The sequence below is a fragment of the Scleropages formosus genome, chromosome 14 (assembly GCF_900964775.1).
Source record: "Scleropages formosus chromosome 14, fSclFor1.1, whole genome shotgun sequence".
NCBI lineage: Eukaryota > Metazoa > Chordata > Actinopteri > Osteoglossiformes > Osteoglossidae > Scleropages > Scleropages formosus.
The window spans coordinates 6,620,808-6,630,541 of record NC_041819.1 but is presented as its reverse complement, the minus strand read 5'-3'; positions in this window follow the sequence as shown (position 1 = coordinate 6,630,541).

The following is a 9,734-nucleotide window of genomic DNA, read 5'->3' as shown; positions in this document are numbered from 1 at the left end:
ATGGCATTGCCTGAAATGAGCATGTATTCCCATGGGGCACTGAGGCACTTCTGCAGTAAAAAGACTAATAATTCTACTTCTACAAGGTAAATTACTCGCATGATTAACCTAGAGCAGCACCCTTCAGTGCGCAGTGTAGCCTATTGCTAACAAGCTCCAGAAACTTCCGGAAAACCCAAAATAGACCCGCTTAATAATCACTCTTCAGCCGCCATTCTGCTCTTTCCATACAACATGTAAAGTGAATAAGTTAATGGTGTGCATTTTACACTGCGTATGTGAACAAGTCAGAATCTTCTTATAGCTGTGGGTAAATAACATGGCAAATGTTAATGCTAATGCTAAATAGACAACCAGCTCTGGGGCTCTTCGTATTCAAATGAAAAGATTTTAAAATTTTCTCTTTTTCTTCCTTCTGCTACCGCTTTTTTTGTGGTCGTATGATTTGAATACCGACTCCGTGCATTTCTTGCACAATTTCCAACGAGAACGAAAGAAAACACGTTTATACATTGTATTTTTGAAAATTATTAGTGAAGAAATTTATTTCCATGTTAAGTAATTAAGTAAGAATCAAAAATGCTTTACACTGGTCCTCAAAATTGACAGAATTTAAAGGAGGAGTTTTTTTTCTTCTGTGTTATTACTAGCAGTTGTAGCTTTGGCCAAAGGTCATTATGTATAGTTGCAGAAAGACACTCAAGCACCCTGGATGTAAAATAATATCAGAATGGTTCTTTGAGAGCTTTAACTCTTCTCCGCCATAGAACTGAGCCTGAACCGCAACCCTTGATCAGGTTACATTTTGCCTAAGGCGGGTCCTCTTCTACTACAGGCTTGGAATATGTAATATTGCTTATACCTGCCAGTGGTGCAGCAATACGACCTGCACACTGAGCTGAGAGTTTTCTCACCCTGTTCCTGCTCTGCTGCCTCATATTGTTCGGCGAGAGAGGCAAACGTGTACCTTTAAAAAAGATTTAATGTCCCTGACACGTTAGAGGATGAGGAAATGATAACCCTACTAAAAGATTATAGATGACAGTCCCTAGAGGAACCTAACTGTCCTGTTGCTCAGAAACTTATAGACAGCACCTACTGTATTTTATAACACATTTCATTTGCAGTCATGTAGCTGCACGATGGGTGTGGGTTTCAATCCGGCTCAGGGAGCACAGAGATTGCATGTTTTTGCCATGTTGGCACCCCATAGACGTGCATGGAAGAATGCAATGGTAAATCACAGTAAACCACTTCTATTCCCTTCCCCACCTTGATAGTCATATGAGTGATTGCTATGAGTCAGATAGGACCTGATGACATTTCCATCCAATCACCACATGTGAGGAAACAAGGACAGAAAACCAGAAGCATCTCTGATATGTCATGTATCAACTTGTAATGCAACATTTTGCTGATGAATGCAAATTATTATATACAGTATAGCTGTAAAAAGAGAGATTTTATTTAAAGGAAAATATATCAAACCACTTTTCCACTCATTCTTAATGGTCTGTAGACTCGCTGGATTTGAACGCCGGTGAGAACAAGCACCTGTAGAAACCCCTGAAATATGAGACCTAGCTGTACTGATTTAGAGCACTTGAGTGAAGAGCTCTGAATAGGGTGAGAGGTTCATTTACCCATTGGATTTTTAAGTTTTGAAATAAAAAAATTTTCTCAAGCCTCACACCTAAAATGATTTCAGGAAGTCTAGATTGCATTCTATGTGCTATAATGTGATTCACCCCACCCCAGAACAAATAATCCATCTATACAATTTATCCTGAGCACAGTCAGGGTGCTCCGGAGTCTATACCACATTTAAGCACAAGACTGAAGGGGAGTACACTTTGGATGGGACACCAGTCCATTGCAGGGTAGCCACACATACACACGCTCACTCATGCACTAATGACAAATTAGAGTGACCAATTCACCTGAACTGCATGTCTTTGGACTGTGGGAGGAAACCCACACAGACAAGAGGAGAACATACAGGCACTCCATACAGACTGAGTGGGGATCAAACCCATGTTCTCTTGCACCACTCAGATGCTGTGAGACAGTAGTGCTACTCCCTGCACCACAGTGGTGCCCTAGAATAAATAATAAACTAAATAAATCACAATACACTATTCATTTGCAAATCCTGTTGTTGTTTTACTGCTTTACAAGTTCAGTACTGTATCTTTCATCACCTTAACGATTCTTAAATACCTTTTTTTAAGTTCATTTTTTTTCTTCTAGAAGAGTAGTGATTTTAAATAGAGGAATAGGAAGTATACTGTAAAAGCTTATTCCGTTTTTAAAATAATTCGTCCAGATATTTTCCAGTTATGGGGCACATAAATGCTATATATTTTGACTGTTCAACCTACACAGTGAGTGGTGCTTAAAAAAACACTTTTTCTTAATCAGATACCTTACCTTGAAAAGTCAAGGCACCATCCATTCTACACTTTTTTGGAAGCAGAAATCATTCACTCAGACTAATACTCCATGGTTAAGATTTTAAAGCTTGTTTACAGCTCATTGCCAGGTTCAAAAGTCATCTAACAGAAGCTGAACAAACTGGCAGGAAGGAATCAGTTAAGTACTTAAGACCAGGGCATTAGTTTCCGGACCACAACTTTATTATGCTTTTATTCTTGAGGGATTTCCTTCTTATTCTCGGTATATTTTCTGTCACGGAGAAGCCATTTGGTTATTATCTTTGTCTTAATTTTAGTCATATTAAGGCATTTATATTCTCATTTACGCCAGAATATAAACTTTTTACATGCTACTTGCAGGCTTAAATTTAAATGTTACAAGCAAAATAAAATAACGTGAAATCAAATGTAGAAACTGTAATCAGTGATTTGTTATGTGCTTTCAAAACATCCTTTTTCTCCCACCATTGATCTTGCTGAATGTAACTTGGAACGGTTTTACCTTCAGTCTTTGGATTTATTGATTCTGCTGTATGCTGGGCTTGGCTGATTATGTGTCCAATTAACCTCCTCTGCAGTTTTATCAGCTGTGGGATCACATTTCCATCTGGACCCTAATTGTCATTTAGGCTGTGTGTGATGTCCGCGACAACGCGTAACACACTCATCTGTTCCTCCAGAAAGTGGATTCTCAGCACATTTCTCTACCTGCCGTGTGCCGTACCCCTCCTGTGGGTCAGCGGAGTGTAAACTGTCAGCTTGTGATATTGTAAGAAAATGTTCCCAGGGAGATAAGCAGAGAACACCAGCGGATGACCAACCTGATAAGTCAAATCGCCGCAGCTGGAAACTGCAAGGACTTTCAAAGCAGCTTATTAATCACACAAGAAACCATAATATACTCGATATCACAAAAACAGTGTCTGAAGGAAATACCTTTGGCTTCTGCTGCTAAATCAAAATGGCCCTTGTCATATTTTAGTCAAGTGCATGTGACAGCTCCGAAATTAAAAACTAAATTTTTAATTGATTTCAGAATATCAGTAAATCAGATGTGAAATGTGATTTGAATATTTCCTGCACTGGAAGTAATACTTTTCACTCCGAAGCCCCCAATTAATAGGATGAAAACATGGTTAACTAGGAAGGAATGCATAACATTTATGTCAGAGCAGATTGGGAGATTTTAAGTCTGACTTCTTGAAAAATGAACAAAAAATGACGTGCGTTTAATATATGGGGATCAAACATACGTCACAGTAAACTATTTGCAGTGGAAAACACTGACAGCCCTTAGTAGACAAATAGGGATTACGTCTTTGAAAATTTATTTGGAAAAAAAAACTTTCAAAGATTTTTGTAACTCCAGTCTCCATGTAGCATGACTTTTCAAGAAATTGTGCTGTTCAGGTGTCTTAGCTCCACAGTGGAAGTTAGTCTCCTGAAGGAACTGTACAAGGAGACAGGATAGAGCCCTCTGAAGGATGTCAACGCTGATGTGTTTACTGGGCCATGCAGCATCACACGTTGCTCCTATAGATTTAATGCCACGACACACGAACCATCCCCTTTGGACCATGAGAGCACTCAGAAGCTGCCAGAGCCACTCTGACACTCTTCAGCACTGGTGTCTTTCATGCAGAGCTGTTCTGCATTTTATCCTCCCAAAAGACAGTATTACATCTATCCAATCTTTTTCTCCAAAGCAACTTACAATGTTTAGGTATTTACAATTATTTACCCATTTATACAGCAGAGCATTGTTACTGGAACAATTTAGGGTAAGTACCTTGTTCAAGGGTACTACAGCCAGAGCAGGGGATCAAACCAGCAAACTTTGGATCCAAAGGCAACAGCACTAACTACTACACTACCAACTGTCCTGTATGCTTCTGCTCTAATATAGAGCCTCACTTTTGTCCGAGTTAAAAAGACGCTTCATTCACAGTCATTGCTGGATAAGATAGTTGAGTAGACTATCAAGCCAGTCAAATTTAATTTACTCTTTACACTTACCAGTAGCGTTGCTGCAGACCATTTTGCGCAGCAGTGCAAAAATCACTTGCTGGGAGGGGATAATATCTACGGTGCTGCAAGAAAGTATGTGAACCCTACAAGGATTGTCATTATTCTTGAATAAAATATTAAATTTAACCTAAATTCTACATCTTAAACTTAAAAATAAACAATTATGATTTACAGAATTGATTTTACTTACCTACTTGGTTAAACCAGTACAACTTAAGATTCATTTATTGTGGTGCTTGCATAATGTCCATTTTTTTCTGCTCCATGCATGATTTCTTCTAAACCACCATACAGCATGAACTGATAATTCCACAACTATTATGTCAGATGAGAAAGACCTCTTCTGATTAAATGATGATTTCGTGGTAAAATTAAGGGACACAAGGGGTTCACATGCTTTTAAGCAGCACTGTATTAGACCTGGGTATCTGAATTCACATGAGTACATGACAATACATCCACTGGTATAGACTGCAGGACAGTTACGGCAGTTATGAATTAAAGGTGGACTTGTGAAAACATAAATGTAACGAAAGCAAAGCTAGTATATGGGAGGAATGAGGAAAAAAACAAACAAAACTATGACAATCATACCATGGTGGAAAAGCACACATTTTGCATTTGAAATGAATGAAGATAGAAGTAGGTGTATAATAACGCACATGCAATAAGTAAATGGCATTATTGCCTGGATAACCTATAACAAAATGTGTCACATATAAAATATCGTTAACAAATTCTTTTTTTTTCGGTCGTCCTTATGGAAACGAGCTTCAAACAGAGTTTTTTTCAACACTGCAACCAAAGCTCCATCTCGCTTCAAAGAAATCATGAAAATACTTTGAGTTATAAAAATGTAAGACGACAATAGGCTTTTGCTGCGAAATGAAATAGACCAAGTGAACCAAAACTGCGCTCTTCAGCAGTGTGTCATGGGAAATGATATCACATCATTGAAGATGAAGGCAGAAACATTTCATAATTTTGCCTCGGTGCGGTTTTCGTGTCTGTTTCCAGGTTCTCGAGTCATTCATACTCAGTATCCAACATTTCCCGGCGGCCCCACTGTGGACCCCTGGCTGATATAGAGCAGATATTTTTTGCCTTCTTTCAAAAAAGTATCTAAATGTGAGAACAAATTTGACATGTCAACATTCTGCAAGGGTATCCGCGAGGAGCTGCTCGAAATATTGTTTTGCATGGAGTACCTTGGAAAATCCTGAAAAGATTCTTCTGAAGAATCTCTAAAGTTAAATTCAATAAGGTTATTTCAAAGAAGATTTTGGCATGTTTATCAAAAAAGGAACCCTATTATTAATCAACCTGACATAATTACTCCACCGAGGACATTATAAACCTATTTGCAGTTTCAGCAGCAGAGAATATTAAATATTAACAAAAGTGAAAACAGTTGAACAGGGATGAGAAGGTCCTCTGGAAACAAAACTGACATGCTGGAAAAGGCATTCTGATGATAAATTACATACTTAGTTTCATACAGTCATATCCCAGGAAGCAGAAGCATTTGTTTTCCTGTTACTGGTTATACTACTAACAGTAGGCATGCCAGGTATTAGTTTTAATTGTTGAAAATTACAGAATTCTGTAATGAAAGCAGCATAACAGCTTGGCAGAAATCATTGCCAAAAGAAGGATGCTAAAAAAGTTGCCCAGACTTCTACTCAAAGCAAGCCATACAACCTTTAATCACCACAATATATGAAAAGCTTAGACACCAGTCAAGGTCAACGGGGGCCTTCATACTATTACCAAAGGTGCTGAACATGACTGTTGAGTCATCGTCAATAGTTAACAATCCATCCATGTGTTAGGGGGTTTTGGAAGTGCAGAGCCTATCTCACCAACATAGGGCATGAGGCAAGGTACACCTTGGATGGAACACCATTCCACTGCAGGGCAATCACACACACTCATTTGCTCACACATACACATGCTAGGAGAAGTGTAAATTCACCAGTTCACTGGAAATCCATGTGTTTGGACTGTGGGAGGAAACCAGAGCACCCAAAGGAAACACACAGGATAAACCAACATTCTTCACACAGCCAAATTCTAACCCACCTCCAATCCCAAAGCCCAGAAGGATCCAGGCGTAAGAAGAACCCGCTGTGCCACCGTGTGGCCATCAGTAACAATCAGGTCCTGTATACTTAAGGACTTTAAGTTACTGTCCCACCAACCTGGATAAAGTCTACTTAAAGGAGAAGGCAGAATATTAAAATGATTTATTCAAGGTTTTTTTTTAATATATATATATATATTTCTTTTTTAAATAAATATTGACATATGCATTATACACAAAAGAGCCTCCATTAAAAGATGATGAATATATTAAATGGCATTAGAGTTTTATGAATGCCATCTGTTGCTTAGACATCTAATTGTGCTGGAGTTTGTTATGCAGGACGTTGATTGTTCGTTACAGAAAGTCATGCGCTAATTAAAACATCCAGCCATCCGTTGTGAATGAACAGCAAAACTGCACATACATTTCAACAAGAAAAACAAAAATAATGAGGTCATTCTTTTTTTTTTTTTTTTTTTACTGGAATTGAAGTCATATTCTTGGATATCTGCAACAGGAAAATGTGAAGGGTAGCCACACAACATTAGGATTTGTACTCATGTTACCTATGTGGTTATAAATAGAACAAAACAGCTCCTTGGAATGGCACTCCTTTCACCTACAAGGTTGCACTGTGCTCTGTCAGTACCTTGCAATTATTACCAGTGGTCTGAAGCATTTTTTTCTGGACGTGCTCCTGAGAAAGTAAAGCAAATTTGGAACAGCCTTTGAGTTCATGGTACAAAACGGAACGTGTGAAATGGTACAATGCACATATACAGTAGAGTGTCACCGAGAAAAGGATTACTGTACTGGACAGTATTTGAACATCCCAGTCAGTGCCTAGTCTATGTACCTGTCTACTACTCTGGATTCTCCACTTGCTGCTGGCAATAAAAGGGAACCTATAATGGGATTAAATGGTATTCATGACTGCAGTACATCATACTGAAAACTGGATTAGTGAACTTGGTCCAGGTTTACAGTGAAATCTCAAAAGCCATGTTCTACTATGTGAAATCTCAAAAGCCATGTTAACAACATACCCACTAATAGAATTCATATTTAAGTATTGCTTCCAGAAGAATACGGGCCCTCGGAGACACTATATTTTCAGTGGCATGGGGGCAAGCTGTCCATCCTACCCATGATGCTTGGATGCACCTGGATTCAGAGTTTACATTTACATTTATTCACTTAGCAGACGCTTTTCTCCGAAGTGACTTCCAATGAACTCTACGTAGTGTTACCAGCCCACACACCTTATTCACCAAGGTGATTTACACTGCTAAATACACTATATACAATGGGTCAAAGAGTTAGTGCTCATCTTTGTTCTACAACCTTTCTATCATTTTTAGCTTTTATCAAAATGATCATTTAAGATTTAACAATTGCTAGGAAAAAAGTCAAATATTAATTTCGGCTGCATTGGAATGGAGGTGGGAGTGGTGGTGTTCGTGGTGGGTTTGGCTGGGGCCTGCTCTCTGGTGGGTCTGGGGTTCAAGTTCCGCTTTGGGCGCCTTATGATGGACTGGCGTCCTGTCCTGATTGTATCCCCTCCCCCTCCGGCCTTGCACCCTGTGTTGCTGGGTTAGGCTCCAGCTCACCACGACCCTGCCTGGGACAAGCGGTTTCAGACTGCATGTGTGTGTGTGCATTTGAATGAAACATAGTTAATACTTAGATAACTATAACATGACTTTTAGCAGTGTACGTTGTTTTTCCCATTTTACATTCTAGAAAATTTTAAGCAACTAAGACCTCAAAAGCAGGGTGTGCACTTTTGCAGTATAGTTCATACCAAGACAAAGGCTCTTCATGCAGCTGTCAGTCAATACAGCCCACCACACACAAAGCTTCCTCCACATGACAGAACAATGACAGCAAAGAGACATGGCTGGCCTCCTAGACCATAAACTACATTAACTGTCCAACAGCCTAATGACTATTACGTTTGACACAGATTCATCCTTGTCTGTTTCATTTTGAGTGTAATCAATGAAATCAACTAAACTCAGCTGCTCTTGGCTAAATAAAACTGTCCTCTAAGAAAAGCTCTTGGTTGGAGATGTGCATGCCAGTTACTGTGGTTTACTAACGTGAACCCGTGCTTCGCCTTCTTTTTCAGGCTGTTTTACAGAAACCGAGCTTGTGACTGGGCTGTGCAAACCATGTAGGAGTGGATCACATTACTCATCCTTTAAGTCTTTCCCACAGTTATTTTTTACAAGTGTAATGTGCCGATAACATTATAATCATGATGAAGCTCTTGTCACTTCCTCTTTGCAGAAGATCATGCATTCATTTACATGCGCAGAGCTACATTCTCGGGATGCTGCAACGGAGACGTGTCCCGAAAGTGCACGGCCACCTCAGAACAAATAGAAGCAGGAGAGAGAAATGTATCTTTATTTCAAATAATTTCATCCATCCCAGACATTTCATCTGAAATGCCTTCACATTTACCGAAGCAGAAGTTTGAGATGGTAATACTAACATAGTACCTAACAACAGGACATTTGACAATACTTCATTTCCTATGATAAGAATTAGGATTGTGCTGAGAAATTTAGCTAATTCACAGTGGCCATGGTTCCTCTTTTCACAGGCATCTTGTGTATATTTGCTTTGTGTCCACTTCTAATTAAACGGTCATTTTTTAATAAGCCTATTTCTTGGAGCGACACTGGCTCCATTCGCCTTAGCCTTAATTGTGCAGATGGTGTTTTGAAAATGCTTTGTTTCGATTTCCACCTCTGGGAAATCTGAAGTGAATACATTATTGGATTCAGGTCTTTTGGAGGAGGTGCAGAAATCTAAGTACAATTCTAGACGAAGTGGCACAAGAGAGTTGAGTTAGACACTCGTTGACAGCTCCCAAAGTATCTTTCACACTTGACAAATGCAGGAATTTGTCAGTATTGGCACAGTAATTCTGAACCGCCCATTTTATTGGATTTTGTTAGATATACTGTAGTTGGTGGGCAAATTCACAGGGTGATCATGGGAGACAGCGAAAAAAAGGCAGTATTCACAACGGAAGCTTAATTCAGACACTAAAAAGAACAGACACTGAACACAAGCTCAATGTTAGCCAAGAACAATTCTACCAAGTGTAACACAGATAGTGTTGCATTCCTCCCCCCCATCAGGAACATACCACCTGTTTCAAGGACGAAGCA